Source organism: Lepidochelys olivacea (genome assembly GCF_965140295.1).
Source record: "Lepidochelys olivacea isolate rLepOli2 genome assembly, chromosome: 2".
In the NCBI taxonomy this organism is placed as follows: Eukaryota; Metazoa; Chordata; order Testudines; family Cheloniidae; genus Lepidochelys; species Lepidochelys olivacea.
The window spans coordinates 76,397,531-76,417,350 of record NC_140412.1 but is presented as its reverse complement, the minus strand read 5'-3'; the positions used below and the strand labels follow the sequence as shown (position 1 = coordinate 76,417,350).

At 41.4% G+C, this 19,820-nt stretch overlaps 1 long non-coding RNA gene across 1 annotated transcript in view; it reads right to left on the bottom strand.

Moving 5' to 3' along the window:
- Positions 1-3,609: 3,609 nt before the first annotated feature.
- LOC311515550 overlaps positions 3,610-19,820 on the bottom strand; it is a 32,775-nt gene continuing 16,564 nt past the window's right edge. Inside the window, exons 3-5 of the long non-coding RNA XR_014710175.1 lie at positions 13,012-13,156; positions 7,018-7,129; positions 3,610-4,346 (exon numbers count right to left, since the gene is read on the bottom strand). This is a non-coding gene — a long non-coding RNA (uncharacterized lncRNA). The remainder of the gene's footprint in view (positions 4,347-7,017; positions 7,130-13,011; positions 13,157-19,820) is intronic.

Genomic DNA, 19,820 nt, shown 5'->3' with positions numbered 1-19,820 from the left:
TAGGCTGGGTCCCCAAGGATAACTATTGGCATTTCAACATCCCCAATGGTAATTTTCTGGTCTCGGAAGTAAGTCCCTTCTTGCAACTGCTTGAACAACCCTGAGTTCCTAAAGATGCAAGCATCATGCACCTTTCCCGGCCATCCCATGTCGATGTCGGTGAAACGTCCCTTGTGATCCACCAGTGCTTGGAGCACCATCGAGAAGTACCCCTTGCAGTTTATATATTGGTTGGCAAGGTGGTCCGGTGCCAAGATAGGGATATGCGTTCCATCTATCACGCCACCACAGTTAGGGAACCCCACTGCAGCAAAGCCATCCAGTATGACCTGCACATTTCTCAGAGTCACTGCCCTTGATAGCAGAACGTCAGTGATTGCATTGGCTACTTGGATCAGAGCTAGGGCTGGCCTTACCATGAGGTGAACTGAGGTGGCCACCTCAGGTGCCAGACTGTGTGTGTGGGGGGGCATCCACTAGGACCCAGAGTGTAGAAAATTGTGTCTGCTGCTGGTGCATATGTATTCTCTCTGCTCTAGATGCACAGAGATGGTGGAGTGCTGTGCTGGAGGAAGGAGGGCACAAGAGACATAACAGGCAGGCAGGAGAAAAGGTGAGAGGGAATAACAGAAAGCAGCAGGAGCTGCAGGGAGAGAGAGGAGGGGGAGCCTCTTATGTACCTTTCTAGCACCCCCAGAAGCCTGGAGTGATTTTAACACCAGCTTCTCAGGGGGCTTCCTGTTTCCTGCTGCTTCCCTGAACCCACTTGAGGAGAACAGGCAGTCAACTGAAGTAGTAGGAGCCAGTTAGGCCCTTAAGACACTAATATCTTCCCTCACTCAGGCCCTGCTACCAGCCTGCTTATTTGTCCCCTTCAACTGAGTGTTGAGAGCCACTATAGCTGGCACAGAACAGCAGTCATGAGTGAAAGAAGAAAAAGAAAGAAAGCAAAGGAAGCTTTTCTGTCTAAGCACGAAGGAGCTCTCCTGAGATACATAGACACGGAAGGTTGACACGACATAGAAGGCCGGAAGGTTCACAGTGAACCTTCCGGCCTCAATGAGGATGTGAGTGGTGACGAGATGCCTGATCTTCCAGTTAGTCAGAGTGCAGGTGACCTGGCAGCTACTGCAGCATCCATATCTCCATCTCAAATGGCTGTAACCATGCACATTACATGTATGTGTCTGGTTACATCCATTTGAGATGGAGATATTACACATTACATTTACACTGAAGAAAAGTGTAGATCAGAGAAGAGTGTGGTGGAGGCACAAGAAACAGCTGCTACTGAGTTTAGTTCCTTAAGTCTAGATGATCCAGGACTGTGGACCACTTGAGCAGTAGCCTGAGGGACTTCCTTGTACTGCATGGGCCACAGCAAAAACTTCATGTTCCCCAAAGACAATGAGAATAGAAGTTTCCATCCAACACATTACTGGTGTGAAATCCCCAATGGTGACAAAGTGGAGAGGCCATGGCTTATGTACTCAAAACCCCAGAATGTTGCATATTGTTTTTGTTGCAAACTCTTCCAGTCTAATGTTCCAGCCACACTGGGTTCTACAGGAACAAAGGACTGGAAAAATCTGGCTCGAAATCTGGTATGTCACAAGAAGGCAGCAAATCACCAGAAAGCATTCCATAGGTGGAAAGAGCTTGATATGAGACTAAGGTTAAAAGCCACCATAGATGATCAGCATCAAGAGAAGATTGCATCAGAGTCTCTTTACTGGCAAAATGTTCTGAAAAGGCTCATTGCCATTGTGAGAATGCTTACTACCCAAAACCTAGCACTGCGTGGCACTTCAGATCACCTGTATGTGCCGAACAATGGAAACTTCCTTAAAATTGTGGAGCTGATGGCTGAGTTTGATGCTGTACTCCAGGAGCATCTAAGAAAAGTCACCACTCAGGAAATGTACACACACCACTACCTTGGAAAAACAATTTAAAATGAGATCATACAGTTATTGGCAACAAAAGCCAAACAGAAGATTGTGGCAGATCTGAAGTCAGCAAGATATTACTCTGTTATTCTGGACTGCACACCTGACATCAGCCATTCGGAACAAATGACTTTAATGGTGCGTTTTGTAACAACAACAGAACCTAGTGAAAATGTCCCTGCAATGGTGACGGTCAGAGAGCATTTTCTAGAATTTATTGACATTGATGATACTACAGGAGCTGGTATGACAAATGTGCTTCTTAAAAAGCTGGAAGATACGGGAATTGTGATAGCTGACATGAGAGTTCAAGGCTCTGATAATGGTGCCAACATGAAAGGAAAGAACAGAGGAGTGCAGACACGGATCCGAGCGTTAAACCCTCAAGCTTTTTTGTCCTATGCAGTTCTCATTCATTGAACTTGGTGGTCAGTGATGCAGCCTCAGTTTCTAGTGAGGCTGCTGAATTTTTTAATGTAATTCAAAGCATCTATGTATTTTTCTCTGCATCAACTCATTGATGGCAAATTTTGAAGTAACATCTGGGAACATCCTCTCTGAAACCAAAACCACTGAGTGCCACATGATGGGAAAGTCAAGTGGAGGCAATAAAGCCTATCAAACACCAAATTGGGAAGATAGATGATGCCATAGTTGCCATTATGGAGGATAATGCTGTGACAGGAGCTGTTCGTGGGAGAACACTGGCAGAGAGAAATGGAATCACCAGAAACTTACATAACTTCAAATTTCTGTGTGGCTTAGTGTTGTTGCATGACATACCATTTGAAATAAATGTTGTAAGCAAGAGACTCCAAGGTGTTGACCTTGATATATCTGGAGCAATGGAATAACAAAGCAAAGTCAGACCTACAGTCTTACCGGCCAGATGAGGGATTTCAAAACGTTCTGAAGAGTGCACAGAAGTTGGCAGAGGAACTTCACACTGAAGCTATTTTCCCACCCGTTCAAGAATACAAGAGTCACCGAAGAAGACCACATTTTGATTACAAGGCATGGGATAATCCCATAAGAGACCCCAAACAGCAATTCAAAGTTGAATTCTTTAACCAGGTGCTAGATTGTGCAATACAGTCAGTTGAAGAACGTTTCATGCAGCTCAAGGAACACAGCAGTATATTTGGGATGTTGTATGATATTCCAAAACTCCTCACTATACCTGAAGAAGACCTACACCAGCAATGCAGGGCACTAGAGACAGTGTTGACACATGATGACATATGCAATATTGATGCAAGTGATTTAGGTGATGAACTGAAAGCCCTTTCAAGACACATTTCAGCCGGATCAACTCCAAAGGCTGTTCTGGAATATATGTGCACAAATAAGATGACCACCCTCTTTCCAAATGCTTTTGTTGCTCTGTGCATACTTCTAACACTTCCTGTGACAGTTGCCAGTGGAGAATGCAGCTTCTCCAAGCTGAAGTTAATAAAAACACATCCACGCTCCACAATGACACAGGAGAGGCTGGTCCGCCTTGCAACCATCTCAATAGAGCATGAGCTGGCCCAGACTGTGGACCTTCAGCAGGAAGCAGTTCAAATCTTTGCAGCCAAAAAGGCACGGAAAGCACCACGCTGATTATTCAAACAGATAAAAATGCCAGTGTTTATTATGCAGACAAGAAAAGTTACGTTTGCTGTTCAGGCATTTGAAAGTTAAGTGTTCCTTAAAATTTTTGAACAAGGCATTTTAAGTGGTTAGTTCTCCTTTATTGGGGTAGGTAGCAGAGCAGTACCATGAGAGGAGTAGAACAGGAAGAAGGCAGAATTGAGACCTTTCAAAGTTTTGGCTCAAGCGAGAGGGCATGGGGGCGTCATTTGAGCTCCCCGCCTCAGGTGTCAAAATTTTGTGGGCCGGTCCTGATCACAGCAGTCCCCACAGTAGACTTGCCCACTCCAAATTGTTTCCTGACTGACCGGTAGCAGGCAGGCATTGTAAGCTTCCATAGGGCTATCGCCACCTGCTTCTCAACTCAGGGCAGCTCTCATCTTGGTATTTCTGTGCTTCAGGGTGGGGGAATGCAACTCACAGAGTTCCAGGAAAGTGGCATTATGCATACGAAAGTTTTGCAGCCACTGTGAATCATCCCATACCTGCAAAACTATGTGGTCCCACCAGTCTGTGCTTGTTTGCCAGGCCCAGAATCGGCGTTCCAATGTATCAACCAGCCCCACTGCTGCCATGATGTCCCAATTGCCATTGCCCGTGCTTTCAGGAACGTCTGTGTCCATGTCCTCAATACAATCGTCCTCGTGCTGGTGTCTCTTAGCCCAGTTCTGCACATATTGCAGGATAATGCGCGAGGAGTTTACAATGCTCACAACAGCAGAGGTGAGCTGAGCGGGCTCCATGCTTGCCGTGGTATGGTGTCTGCATGGGAAACCCAGGAAAAAAGGCACAAAATGATTGTCCACTGTTGCTTTCACAGAGGGAGAGAGGGGCGACTGACGACATGTCCCCAAAACCACCCTTGACAATGTTTTTGCCCCATCACGCATTGGGAGCTTAACCCAGAATTCCAATGGGCAGTGGAGATCGAGGGAACTGTGGGATAGCTACCCACAGTGCACCACTCTGTAAGTCGATGCTAGCCACAGTATTGAGGACACACTCCACCGACTTAATGCGCTTAGTGGGGACATACACAATCGACTGTATAAAATCGATTTGTAAAAATCGACTTCTATAAAATCAACCTAATTTTGTAGTGTAGACATGCCCTTAGTTAACTGGAATTTTTGACTAACTGGCACCCCTTTTACCCCCAACATGCCGGATAAAAAAGCATTTACTGTATTGGTTTACAAAAACTTGGATTATTTTATAGCTATGGTAAAACTATGAACATCATCGTGTCCAGTGGTAAATAACGCCTACTCTGGTCTTTGATCAACTATTCCATTCGCTAATTACCTTGCAATGTACTCTGTATTACCTGCTTCTGAGACTGTATTTTGGGAGTTAAACTAGAAGATTTTGTGAAAGTGATCAGTGTAAAGTTATTTTGTTTCATCATCTTAAGTTAAATGTTTTAATGTTTTTCAAAATTTGACATAAAAAAGACCAGTTTTAACCAACTTTATTAAATACTCCCAAATGGTTTATATCAACCAAGTGGCTACTTTACCAGTACAGTAATCTCTATCCCTAATGAGGGAGGAAAGCCCTGTATTTAAAGACTTCAGTTCCCGTCTGCCTCCAAGGAGACTATTTCCCAGAGCAGTTATGAGCCAGCCCCTGGCTTCTCCCCTGCTCTGTATCCCCAACATGCTATAAAAACTCCATGACCTGCCTGTGCCACAACAACTGTTCTTCTGCATAGCCAGTAGATTAAAAGCTATGACCGGCATTAGCGGGTAGCAAACAGGGCAATGGCCCCACAAAACTGAGTTGCTCAGGCTTTGGCTTCAGACCCATGTGGCAGGATTCAGGCTTCAGCCCTGTGCAGTGGGGCTCAGGCTTTGGCTTCCTACCCTGAGCCCCAGTGACTGGTTTATTTTGGCAGACCCCCTGAAACTTGCTTGCAGCCCCTCAGAGGGCCTCAGCCTCCTGGTTGAGACTTGCTGTTTTAGGGGTCAAGTCCAATCCTTCCCATCTTACTTCATTAGAAGGGACCTAATTTTATACAGCTAACTTCCTATTCACTAAACTGGGCTCCAGCGCCCTCAAAGTTTGCTGTTAACTCAGATTATTAAGGTCTTCATCCTACAAGTTCTTGTACAAAGCATATAATGATGTGCAAGGTTGTTGTGCTCAAGTGTAAATAGGACTATTTGTGGACTCAAGTAAGGTTAAATGTAGCCTTAGTCCTCCATGCTGAGAGGTAGTAAGCATCCTGTATGCCCACTCCCCTACTTTCATGTACATACAGTAAAAGTGGATTGCATATGCAGAGAACAGGTGACTCAAAAGAGACCTGGGTGTATATGTAATCATCAGTTAGCCCTTATTTTCCCCTCTTAGGTCTTATGCCTGCTACTAGGCAACAGAATTTTTGCAGCCAAGTCGTAGCTCATTTACTAATGAAGAATCAATTTCTTCTGTGCTCCTTGTTCTCCTCCTCATTATTTACTTTTTGTTTACATGCACAGCACTCTATATTTATACTGTGCAGGTTCAGACCCTTAGGCTATGTCTTCACTGCAAAAGAAAAAAGTTTTTTACATCAGGATAGCTAATTTGAGATGGCTATCTTGATGTAAAACCTTAGTGGAGAAAAGGCACAAGTGGAGGGCATAGAGTTGACCTTTACTACCCAATTCAAGGGAAAAACTACTGTGCCTTCTTTTCACTCAGACTTTGCATCAAGACAGCTATCTCACTGTAAAAAAACCACACCTTTTTAGCAGTGAGGATAAAGCCTGAGTGATTGAAAGGTACCTAAGCAACAATTGACAGAAAATGCAATGCCACATTCTTAGCGGTATTGTAGGCACAGGCGCTGATTCCATGGGTGCTCCAAGGCTGGAGCACCCACGGGGAAAAATTAGTGAGTGCTCTGCACCCATCGGCAGCCAAGCTCCCCACCCCACCCTACCTCACCTCCGCTCCACCTCCACCTCCTCCCCTGAGCGTGCCGCGTCCCCACTCCTGTGCCTACCTCCCAGCGCTTGCCACCGCCAAACAGCTGTAGCAAGGTCCAGGAGGGAGGGGGGAGGAGCGGGGACGTGGCACGCTCAGGGGAGGGGGCAGGGAAGAGGCGGGGCTGGGGCAGGGATTTAGGGAAGGAGTTGGAATGGGGGCACAAGGGGGTGGAGTTGGGGTGGGGACTTTGGGGAAGGGGTTGGAATGGGAATGGGAGCAGGAGGAGGCAGAGTTGGGGCAGGGACTTTGAGGAAGGGGTTGGAATGGGGGCAGGAGGGGGCAGGGCAACAGTCGAGTTGGGGCGGGGCCGGAGGCAGAGGGAGTCGAGCACCCACTGGCCCCAGTAGAATTCAGTGCCTATGATTTTAGGCTTATAATTCACAATCTAATGCTGACTTTACAAATTACACATGACTGAAGAGCAGATATAGCTTTGTAAAAGACATTCCTTCCTTACTCTTATTGACGACTTTCAGGTCCTGAAGTGCCCACCTATATGATATCTCTTCACGCCTTTGGATTTGCCAGTACTTTTTGGCAATATATGAGCTTCAAGTTCTTCCTGGCATCTAAGTAGAAGAAGAGATCAAGAGCTGAGGCAGTGAAGAGGACTCTTTTCTGTCACAATCTTGATATTTTAGGTGTTTCAATATATGTTTATATGTTGGTCTTGGCAACTATTGTGAGGCAAAGAGGAGGCAAGTGCAATCTTTTAACTACCATCATGGAAATTCCATGTTTCCCACTAAGATCATAACATTTCTTTAAACAAGTTGTTACAAATGCATTTAGCTTCAAGTATTCTGGTAGATTTGCCATTCTTATAGGGGTGATAGTAAAAATTACTTACCAAAAGGTTGGGTATCTGTTGTAGTTAACATTACAATTTATTCATGAGTCTGAATAAAACTTGAATGTTTTATTAAAATATTCATTAATCCATTTTATTCTATTTTAGTAGAAAGTGGCTGAAGTCTGAAATAAGTGTTTTTAGGATATCATTTAGATTATTCTTATTGTTAAATACTTGCAAACATAGGATCCAATTCTGCACCCATTAAATCAATTGGAATTCAATGGGTTTTTGTGTGATTTTCACACATACATGTATATAGATAGATAGATAATTTCAGTTTTTAATCCAATTTATAGAATTATATTTTATATGACCAAGCAGGTAGTTGTGTCGATTCTCCGATATCCATGCTTTCTGCAGATCACCAGCTCCTACACAGTATGCTATCCCACAAACTTCTCTGGTGAAAACATTACAGCCACCACAGAATTCTAAGAGACAGGCGCTTATAAGCGTAAAATAATTCTTGGAGGTTTTATTCCATATTTCAGTTTTGATTAGTTTTTACATATTTATTTTTATATCTGTGGGATATAAAATGAGACTATTTTAGAAAATGTTGCAAAGTGCACTGTACTCTAAAATGAGAATTTTTATTGCCTTGTAGGCTGGATCCAGTGTCCAAATGTGCTCTGTGTTTTCTCCTAGAAAGCATGCTAGGTCATCACATACAGTAGAACCCCTATTTTATGAACTAATTGGGATGGAGGAGTTCATAAAATTGAACATCTGAGAATTATAGTAGGTACAGTGCACAATTTAATTTATTAATCATTCAGTGTGTGCATAATGATTGGTAACCAGTGTATACAGTGAGCTAGTACAATCTTGCCAATGGACTGCATTACATCCTACAGTGCTATACGTGTGTAATATGCTATACTGTTGCAGTAGTCACTGTGAAATAAATAACTGATTTTCTTTTGTTTGAGACAACTGCATCAATTATTCTGATACTTTTCTTGTCTGATACTGAGGCATTTTCACCAGAGCATGGAATGGTTGATACACCCATGCACTGAGTTTGTGTGGCCTCTGCTCACTGATTAAATACATACACATGTATGTTATTGATTGAGAGATAAAAATGGTTCATATAACTGGTTATTCATAAGATCAGTGTTCATTAAATCAGAATTCTACTGTAGAGCAAGAACAGATGGCCTGCAACAGGTGTACATGTTGCAGAAGCTTCAAAACCAGAAAATAGTGGGAACATTTCTTCTCTCTGCTCCAGCCTCTATACACTGCTCCATTGGGTTCAAGAAATATAAATGAGCTGCAAGAGGCCAGGGGAGAATTCCCCCAATACAGAAGCAGCTTAAGACTGATGTAAAGCATGGCAGTAGGAATAGACAAAGTGCTCAGCACTACAGAGATTCTGGGCTGCAGTTGAGTGCTCTGAGGGAACGGCACATTTATTTGACTTTGCATTCTGTAACATAAACATATAGCAAAATGTCTGTTGTGTTGGGGTGTTTACCTCACATATGCCATGAAAGGGTTAATATGGGCCTGATGGGCCAATTAACCTGCCTGCTCACACCTGAAGGGTGGGCCAGACCTACCTAGAAATAAAGCCCAGCTGGGGGAGAGCAGGGCTTGTTTCCATAAAGAGCTGAGTAGGCACAGTTACGAGAGAAGAAATTCAGAGAGTGGGAGGTGTTCCCTCTTGGAGGAGCTGCATGTCAGAAGGTGGAGAAGGGAAAAAACTAAACAGCTCCTCCAGAGGTGAGCTGGAGGCCTAGTTGAAGCTTTCCTGGAGTAAAGGGTGAAGTAGGCTGGAACCTACAAGGTAGAGTTGATTAAGATACAGGATAGTGTAAAGCAGTAGAGGCATGCTTGCAGTGAGGTGGCTGCTAGCTACCCTAGCTGGGCTGAAGGTTTGGTTTTTAGTACATGTTACTTAAGACTTTGGTGTGGGACTCTGTACAGTATTCTGGCTAGAGGGCCAAGATATACCTTTGGCTGTAATGCCCCAAAAGAATGAGGGGATGCAGTGAACCAAAGTATTGCAGTGCCCCCCACAACCAGGAGTGGGTTACTGAGATTTCTATGTATGCAAAACTTAAATTCCAGAACAAAACTCTAATGCACACAATTCTTCTCCTAGGTAGAGGATGAGAGAACACCTGTGGCTGTTGATCGCATTGGTGAGGCACTAGTCAAAGGCACACTGATGGATACAGTACCACATGCTGAAATAATAGGCAGCAGGGGAAAGCCTGCTACAAGTTAGAGCAGCCATGAGAAATGTTGTAACTTGCACTGAAGGCCACTTTGGGTTTCAGCCCCTTCTGACTGCTGGGTGGCACAAAGGTTGAATAAAGCCCCCTTCCTGGGACTATAGCTCTGTGCTGTATCTCTCAGGCAATGGAGCACAGATTCTGACCCACTGTGCTTTACATACAAGGCTAGGGGTGCCCTATGTCAAAGATGTTAGTAACTAATGACACCCTTTATTTTGTTCTTTCTTTCATATCATCACCAATAATAGAGGCAGGCCAAATTATGTCCTTAATTAAACTTGTGCACAAGTTTAAACTGATTGGAATTTATAAACACTTTTTCAAGATGTACTAGGAAAAACCGGATCTTTCCCTCTCTGCAATAACATGAATGAAAAGCAGGAAAATTTAGTCTTGAGGCATCCCATATGTGGTTTGAAACAGGGGTGCTGGAACAATTTTTATAGTGGGGGTGCTGAGAGTCATTGAATTGTAAATCCTGTGTATAATGAAACCACTTCAAGCCAGGGGGTACAGCAGAACCCCCAGCACCCTTAGTTCCAGCACTTATGTTTTTGATGTACCTTTTTCAGAATACAATAGTCCTGTCTTAGCAACTACAGAGAAAAATAAACAACGAGCAAGATTCACCTTCCCAAGTCTGCTTTCCACCATTCAAGTAGTGCAAAACAGACTCAAATCTAGCTTAAGCAGCTATCTAAGAATTCCTCTGCCAGGGGTATAGGGCTATTGAAATGGCTTCTATACCATGCCTAGCTTACAGCTGCCATTAGGGAGATGGTTTAAGGAAAAGCAAGCATATCCTAGCAGTTGTTACAGTTGCCATAATGACTTATTGGGGCATAAGGCAGCCTGAGTAAGCTGGAATAGTCTTTGGATCCTCAAGAGCCCTATATAGTAAAAGTTTTTAATAAAAGCTCATAGAAGGCTGCAAAATAAGATTTTTTTTCCCCATTGAAACCTAATCAGCAAATTAATCTGTGCTACAAAGTGGTTTTGCCAGTTCTGTAGTGCAATTCTGTACCGATTCAAAAATCATTAAATCTGATTAAATACAATTAAAACTACATTTTTACAGTGTTGTAGAAGCCTTTCTTAAATTTTCATGCAAGCCAGTAGTAGTGTGGAAGAACTTACAAAAGGCAGCAGTTATATTTCTGGCTCGTATTCCTTGTCTCAACACAAGGAAATTTGATCTTCAGACATGGTGTCTTGGCTGCCTACACTCTCATCCATGCATTAGGATGTCAAAGTATATTCTGTCAGAAAGTGCAATTGACAGTTTCTAGGGTACAATTGTCCAGCAGAGACATGTTTAGACAAACTGCATAATACTGCAAATGATATCTCTTCTGCAATATCTGTCTCTAATAGCCATTCTGTATGGTTGCCATATGCCCCTTTACTCCAAATCAATTGTTGATTCCTGTAAGCTTAAAAGAAATGAATTGTCAATAAAGAAAAATAGTAGTTATAACAGCCAAGTCAGACTGTACTGCAGTGAGCATTTGAGAAACACATTAAGACCATATGATCGATATAATGAGATGTTGTTTTCCTTCTATTGTGAGTTAAGAAAAGTAAATTATTGTGATGAGGTTGTAAATAACACACAAGCTGTTTTGAATTTTTTTAAAAAAACTTCCAAACCAGAAAAACAAGGTGAGGTATGTGAAGACAATGCACACACATATATCAGAGGTATACTGTATACAAGTGGTTTTTCAACCTCTTTACCAAGGAGGGCCGCATATGCAGCTCTTTATGTGTTATGTGGCCCTGAGGATGTCACACGGGCTGCAGCTGTGTGTTGATTGGTCCACAAGCAGCCTACGGGCCAGAGGTTGAGAACCACTGCTGTTTGCAAAGTAACTTAAAATAGACAATAGCAACCAGGGTATCAATAATAGATATTAAGTTTATCCACATGTGCCAAGGGAAAGATTATTTACAAAACCATGGGTAATCCTCTACCCATCTAAAGGTATGTTGCCTGGATTTTGGCAAACTCTGTCTGGGCCTTTAATGTGAAGCAAAAGTCAAAATAAGTCTATGCATGTAAATTAAGTCAATGGAGCTACACCAGCTTACATGAGTTGAGGATCTGACCCATTGTTTCTGCCTGAGAAACATCTGTGTGGAGAATAAGAAATATTCAAAGTACATGTGTCCCAGCTACATAATTTAGAAATAAGTAGATCAACATATGATTAACACCAGGAGCTAGAAATTGTTCATTAGTAATTGACCGAGTGTCATCTAATTACCTTTTTAAGAATGTCTATTCCACTGCTATATAATACCAATTTTCTATATGAGTAATAGCCAAGTTTTCATTGATTCAATTAGCTTTGGATCAGGCCTTATGAATGTATATACACACATGTGGGCAAAGAGACAGTCCCTTTGAATTTCATCTGTTAAGTGATTCTGTACAACTTAATATAGGACAACGTATATGTTCTGGCCTATTTCCTTTCACTGTAAGAAATAGCACATGTACAGGAAAAGACACTGTACTGAACATGACATTTAAGCTGTTTTCCTCTAAACAGCAGCTGACTTTGCTAGCCCTCAATAAACCTCAGTGCTGAAAGAGCCCCTCTGTCTGCCTGCCATTAAATACTAGTGCTCTCAATGTCACATCACATACCCACTACAAATGGTGAAAGTTATTTGAGTAAAAATGTTTGTCCAATAACAGCCTTTTAGCTAAATCAAAAATGCTTTTAATATTCAATTTTTTTAACAAAAGGAGAAACAAAAAGTAAAATCAGCTTTCTTGATTTTGGGGGAGGGGGGGTTGGTTTTTCATATGGGAGGCATTTGATTTTCTTTCTTCTGGCTTCTCCTTTAAAAAATGGCTGAAAATCCTATTTCCCACTCCCCCACAATAAAAAAAATTTTTTTCCAAAAATCAAAAATTTTAAAATTTTAATAGTTCCTGAAAAATTGAAAATAACAATTAGTCCATTTAAAATCTGTCAAATGAAAATAGTTTCAAAATTTGACTTAATTTTGCTCTTTCAACCAGCTTTACTACTCACTATCTGATTTGCCTGCCACTATTGTATGAAATTCTGCCCTTCCCTCCACCCCAATTCAACAGTATCAGTATATGAAGCAGCCTAAGGTGCAGTAGAGAGAGGGCACAGTGGAATTGTCCCGGCCACTGAAGCAAGGGGTGGTGGACGAACACAAAAACATATGCCTCATCACTTCCCAAATACCGAGTATGACATTTTAGCATTAAAGTATTTCCAAAATACACAAAGTACTATTCAGTCAATCAAAACTAGTGTAAACAAAATACATATTGGAACACACAAGAAACCAGTCTCCTTACCTGTTGTCTTCAGACATGGACTCCCAGAATGCTCCACCTTCCAGTGTCTTCTGGGAGCATCTCCTTTTTCTTTCTCTTCCCCTCAGGGGTCCTGAGTGCAGAGGATTCTGCCTGCACTCCCTTCCCAGTGGTAATGAAGAGGGTCCTGTTGGGGTGAAAGAGAACAGACCTCATACTCACCCTTATTTCCAACAGGGTTACCGGAACCGCACTGTATGAACTTGGCCACCTGGAGGGATTACATTTCCCAGCAACCTGCTTTCTTGGCTAGAGCCCAGTTGGGGACTACCACAAACCAGCCTTTTCCATTCCAGCTCAATGTGCTAATGCAACTCTAGTCTTGAGCTCTGAAGTCAGTCAAGAACATAGGCCCTCTCACTAACCTCAGAATGCTCCTTCATTGCTGCTACTTCTCATCAGTGACCCTGTCCCAGGAAAACTTGGAACAAAGTAGTACTGGACAGGAGTTGTTCCCTCATACACCCTGCCTAAAGAGCTGGTATCATAGGCACCAAACTCCGTGGGTGCTCCGAGGCTGGAGCACCCATAGGACAAAATAGTGGGTGCTCAGAACCCACCGGCAGCCCTGTGGTTCAGCTTCTCCCCCTCCCCCCAGCACCTTCCACCCACTGGGATCAGCTGTTCAGCGGCATGCAGGAGGTGCTGGGGGGGGAGTGGGGGCAGGAAAAGGCAGGGGGAGAGAGCAAGAAGGGGTGGAGTGCGGGGGTTGGTGGAAGAAGTGGAGTGGGAGCAGGGCCTGGGGCATAGCGGAGCACCCCCAGGAAATCAGGAAGTCAGCACTTCTGGCTGGTATAGTCAATTAGAGTCCATAATATGGTAAATGGTTGTAAGAAAAGCAAGGGAAAAGACAGCCTCAGCAAAAAAACTATAAGAAAAACCCGAAGACCCTGTCTGTACTAGTCTTCAAGTTTAAATCAAACATGACAATGGGGAAATAACAACAGACTTGGATATCCTCTGAGGTATAGTTCTATTGGTGGGGTCTGTCAAAAAAAATTCTATAGTTTAAAATTTGTCTAAGAGTTGTAAAATTGGCAAGAATCTCTGACCTTATGCCCAAACCTATGATAAGCAAATATTTTAATTTTTATTTCTTTACTATATGGTTGAAATAAAAATTCAGTGTTATCATTAGGAATGTACTGAGACAAAATATATCGGAAGGACAGAACAGGTCATGCAGGGGGGAATGGCACTATAGGTGAAAGAAAATGTAGAATCAAATGAAATAAAAATCTTAAATGAATCCACATGTTCCGTAGAATCTCTATGGATAGTAATTCCATGTTCTAATAAGAATATAACAGTAGGGATCTATTATCGACCACCTGACCAGGACAGTGATAGTGACGATGAAATGCTAAGGGAGATTAGAGAGGCTATCAAAATAAAAAACTCAATAATAGTGGGGGATTTCAATTATCCCCGTATTGACTGGGTACATGTCACCTCAGGATGAAATGCAGAGACAAAATTTCTCGTTACTTTAAATGACTGCTTCTTGGAGCAGCTGGTACAGAAACCCACAAGGGGAGAGGCAACTCTCAATCTATTCCTGAGTGGAGCGCAGGATCTGGTCCAAGAGGTAACTATAACAGGACCACTTGGAAATAGTGACTATAATATAATAACATTTAACACTCCTGTGGTGGGAAGAACACCTCAACAGCCCAACACTGTGGCATTTAATTTCAGAAAGGGGAACTATTCAAAAATGAGGAGGTTAGTTAAACAGAAATTAAAAGGTACAGTGACTAGAGTGAAATCCCTGCAAGTTGCATGGATGCTTTTCAAAGACATCATAATAGAGGCTCAACTTAAATGTATACCCCAAATTAAAAAACACAGTAAAAGAACTAAAAAAGAGCCACCGTGGCTTAACATCCATGTAAAGAAGAAGTGAGAGATAAAAAGACATCTTTTAAAAAATGGAAGTCAAATCCTAGTGAGGTACATGGAAAGGAGCATAAACACTGCCAAATTAAATGTAAAAATGTAATAAGAAAAGCCAAAAAGGAGTTTGAAGAACAGCTAGCCAAAAACTCAAAAGGTAATAACAAAATGTTTAAGTACATCAGAAGCAGGAAGCCTGCTAAACAACCAGTGGGGCCCCTGGACAATTGAGATACAAAAGGAGCACTTAAAGACGATAAAGTCATCGCAGAGAAACTACAATGAATTATTTGCTTCAGTCTTCACGGCTGAGGATGTTAGGGAGATTCCCAAACCTGAGCTGTCTTTTGTAGGTGACAAATTTGAGGAATTGTCACAGATTGAAGTGTCACTAGAGGAGGTTTTGGAATTAATTGAGAAACTTAACAATAACAAGTCACCGGGACCAGATGGCATTCACCCAAGAGTTCTGAAAGAACTCAAATGTGAAATTGCAGAACTATTTACTATGGTTTGTAATCTGTCCTTTAAATCAGCTACTGTACCCAATGACTGGAAGGTAGCTAATGTAACGCCAATATTTAAGAAGGGCTCTTGAGGTGATCCTGGCAATTACAGACCAGTAAGTCTAACGTCAGTACCGGGCAAATTAGTTGAAACAATAGTCAAGAATAAAATTGTCAGACACATAGAAGAACATAAATTGTTGCGCAAAAGTCAACATGGTTTCTGTAAAGGGAGATCTTGTTTTACTAATCTATTAGAGTTCTTTGAGGGGGTCAACAAGCATGTGGACAAGGAGGATCTAGTGGACATAGTGTACTTAGATTTCCAGAAAGCCTTTGACAAGGTCCCTCACCAAAGGTTCTTATGCAAATTAAGTTGTCATGGGATAAGAGGGAAGATCCTTTCATGGATTGAGAACTGGTTAAAAGACAGGGAACAAAGGGTAGGAATAAATGGTAAATTTTCAGAATGGAGAGAGGTAACTAGTGGTGTTCCCCACAGGTCAGTCCTAGGACCAATCCTATTCAACTTATTCATAAATGATCTGGAGAAAGGGGTAAACAGTGAGGTGGAAAAGTTTGCAGATAATACTAAACTGCTCAAGATAGTTAAGATCAAAGCAGACTGTGAAGAACTTCAAAAAGATCTCACAAAACTAAGTGATTGGGCAACAAAATAGCAAATGAAATTTATTGTGGATAAATGTAAAGTAATGCACACTGGAAAAAATAACCCCAACTACACATACAATATGATGGGGGCTAATTTAGCTACAACTAATCAGGAGAAAGATCTTGGAGTCATCGTGGATAGTTCTCTGAAGACGTCCACACAGTGTGAAGTGGCAGTCAAAAAAGAAAACAGGATGTTAGGAATCATTTAAAAAGGGATAGAGAATAAGACAGAGAATATCTTATTGCTCTTATATAAATCCATGGTACACCCACATCTTGAATACTGTGTACAGATGTGGTCCCCTCATCTCAAAAAAGATATACTGGCATTAGAAAAGGTTCAGAAAAGGTCAACTAAAATGATTAGGGGTTTGGAATGGGTCCCATATGAGGAGAGATTAAAGAGGCTAGGACTTTTCAGCTTGGAAAAGAGAAAACTAAGGGGGGATATGATAGAGGTATATAAAATCATGAGTGGTGTGGAGAAAGTGAATCAGGAAAAGTTATTTACTTGTTCCAATAATATAAGAACTAGGGGCCATGAAATGAAATGAATGGGTAGCAGGTTTAAAACAAATAAAAGGAAGTTCTTCACTCAGCGCACAGTCAACCTGTGGAACTCCTTCCCTGAGGAGGTTGTGAAGGCTAGGACTATAACAGGGTTTAAAAGAGAACTGGATAAATTCATGGAGGTTAAGTCCATTAATGGCTATTAGCCAGGATGGGTAAGGAATGGTGTCCCTAGCCTCTCAGAGTAACAGCCGTGTTGCAAAAAGAAAAGGAGTACTTGTGGCACTGGTTAGTCTCTAAGGTGCCACAAGTACTCCTTTTCTTTTTCCCTAGCTCTGTTTGTCAGAGGGTGGAGATGGATGGCAGGAGAGAGATCCCAAGATCATTACCTGTTAGGTTCACTCCCTCTGGGGCACCTGGCATTGGCTACTGTCGGTAGACAGGATACTGGGCTGGATGGACATTTGGTCTGACCCAGTATGGCCATTCTTATGTTCTTATGAGACAGGTTAAAGAAACCAAACAACTTTAGAAAATTCTTCTAATACTGCAAGTTGATGTATCTGAATATGAGTCTTCTCTTTTCGAAGTGCTGTTAAAAACTTTCTTTGCAGAAGGTCTCTGGTTTAAAAATGCTATATCTTTGATGGAGTTCAGTACTGAAAAACAGATTAAAGATCTCACTCTTTACTGTCCTGTAAGAAACAATCTTGTCTTCAGACCATAAGCATCTCAGCTACAGAGTGCAAAGATTTTTTTAATCAAATGAATACTGACATAAGCACAACTGCAACACAAGTACTCACAGCAGAAGTTCTCATATATCCTTGATCATACACTGTAGACTGAACTCTTATTAAAATAACCCTCCAAGGAAAAGTGAGAAGAAATCCAATAAAGGGAGAGATTATTTTTCTGAATATCAGAGATCTCTATCATAGCACCCAAATTAATCTTAAATCTAGTTAAATCTAGTCTAAAATGAATGTCGTTCTCTTGATAAAATTTGTTTTCAGTGGGAAAAATTTATTTATTACTACTTCACATTATTGCTATCAAAGATTATCGAATAAAGAAACTGTGAAGTTTTTACTTATAGCATATTTTGATACAAGAGCATTTGGTTAGTGGGAAGAACGAAATAATATACATGTAACAGATTTTGGCAAAGCATTCTAAAGGTTCTCATGCCATTGTAGAAGAAATTCTTTGCTTTATATGCCTGTTTTATTTATGAATGTTTTTGCCAAGTACCTAAATTCTCCAGTGGAACTACATGTACTCAAAGAGCAAAAGAGAAGAGGAAATGTGGGCCCCTTTACCAAGTCAGTAAGTACAAGAATATGCTCCACAGTACAAAATATTACTTTGCCATGATTGTTTTTAATCATTGCTAATCCTGTACAAAAAGTGCCAGTTAAATAAGAATAAGTTTAACTTTATAAAATGAAAACATGGCAATATACATGTAATCAAAACCAGTACACTACACATTTTACAGAGAGATTTTGTTTTTGTCAATTACAGAATTAGAGATGCACTTGTATTTGGATATATGGATGTTACCATTTTCAATATCCTCCAATCTTCCTTTTTATGGTTAAGAAGGCCTTGGTGTAAGACCACCTCAGGACATCTGGTTGTAAAAACACTGCAGCGAATGTAGATTAACTCAACAGTTGTTATAGTGTATAATTTAAATAAGACAGAACTAACTGGCTGAACATTTGGAAGTTACACAAACTGTTCATACTAAACACAGTTTGACAATGGAAATATTTTCTGTAACCTGTCTACTGGTGTATGTGGGATTTTCAACTAGAGTAAAATGTAGTATCTTACCACTTGGATTTCTTCACAGTACTCTTGGAGGACGAGTAAGAAGGATTAATCTGCAGGAAGCACTGACAGGTCACCTGCAGTAGTACTTGACTGGTGAAAGAGTTACTTGAAAAGATGCCTGATGTAAGAGCTTGTTGGAAATCAGAATGACCGTTCTTGAGAAATATCAGCATTAAAAAAAAATTGTTCCAAATCAGAGCAAAAAATCAAAATTTTGAAGCTTACTGTGAAACAAATTCTGAAAAAATTCAGTTTGGAACCATTGAAATATTTTGTTCCAATCTTGTTGAAATGTTTTGTTTCAATAGGTAGAAACATTTAGTTTCAACTTTATCATTACATTTAGTTTTGGCCTTTACAGTGTATTCAAATATTAAGTAGAATACAAATATTGTATTATATTAGAATATTAATTAATAACCCCCTCAGTTTCTTGTAACTGCCCTTCAGCAGAGTCAGAATTGATTTGTGTTCTCCTTAGCTAGTAACTGTTTTCTATATAAATTATTTAGTCCAGGGGTAGTCTATTTTTGTCAAGGTCCAAATTTCTTGGTCAAGGTATAGTCAAGGTCCAGACTTCAGAAAAAATAACAACAATATTGATAATAATAAGTAAATGAAAAGATTTCAGGGTCCATTCAAAAACATCTGACAGTCCAGATTTGGCCCGCGGTCCGCCTATTGACTACCCCTGATTCTTCTTTGGGTGGTGTCCCTGTGGGTGCTCCCCTGCAGGTGTCAGTGCGTCCTGGCACCGTCAATCAGAGATTTATGGTAGCAGTGTCCTTGTGGGTCGTGCGTGCGCAGTTGGTGTCTCATGGTGCCATTGGTGCCTTATCTAGAGTGTGTGCGACCTGACCCCTCCAGTTCCTTCTCAACCATTCTCGGCCTGAGATGGAGCTCTGGGGTAGTGTTAACCACTCTTCACAAAAACCTTAAAAATACATTTAAAATAGATAGTCACTTAGAAAGTTATACTTATAGTTAATTTTGTTTAGATAGTAAAAAAAAATAGTTTTTAATTCCAGTTTTCCCTTCCCTATAGTTTCCCTACAGCTGGGTCTGTTTAACCATTGAATGATGCCTGGCTTCCTCGTCTTTAAGAGATGTAGCTCATGCCACGAAGTAATGCCTATTTCTGACGGACACTCGTTATGTGTCCAATGTTTCAGTGAGGCGTATATCCCACAAAAATGCTCCAACTGTAATAATTTGAAAGCAAGAGCCCGGCAAGACCAGGATCTTCACTTGAAAATGATCCTGATGAAGAAATCTCTCCAACTGGAGACAGAACAATGGATCACCTCTCTGGGCACCCTCCTGTCAGCAAAAGGGGACATGCCTTCCTCTAAAAGATGGAGA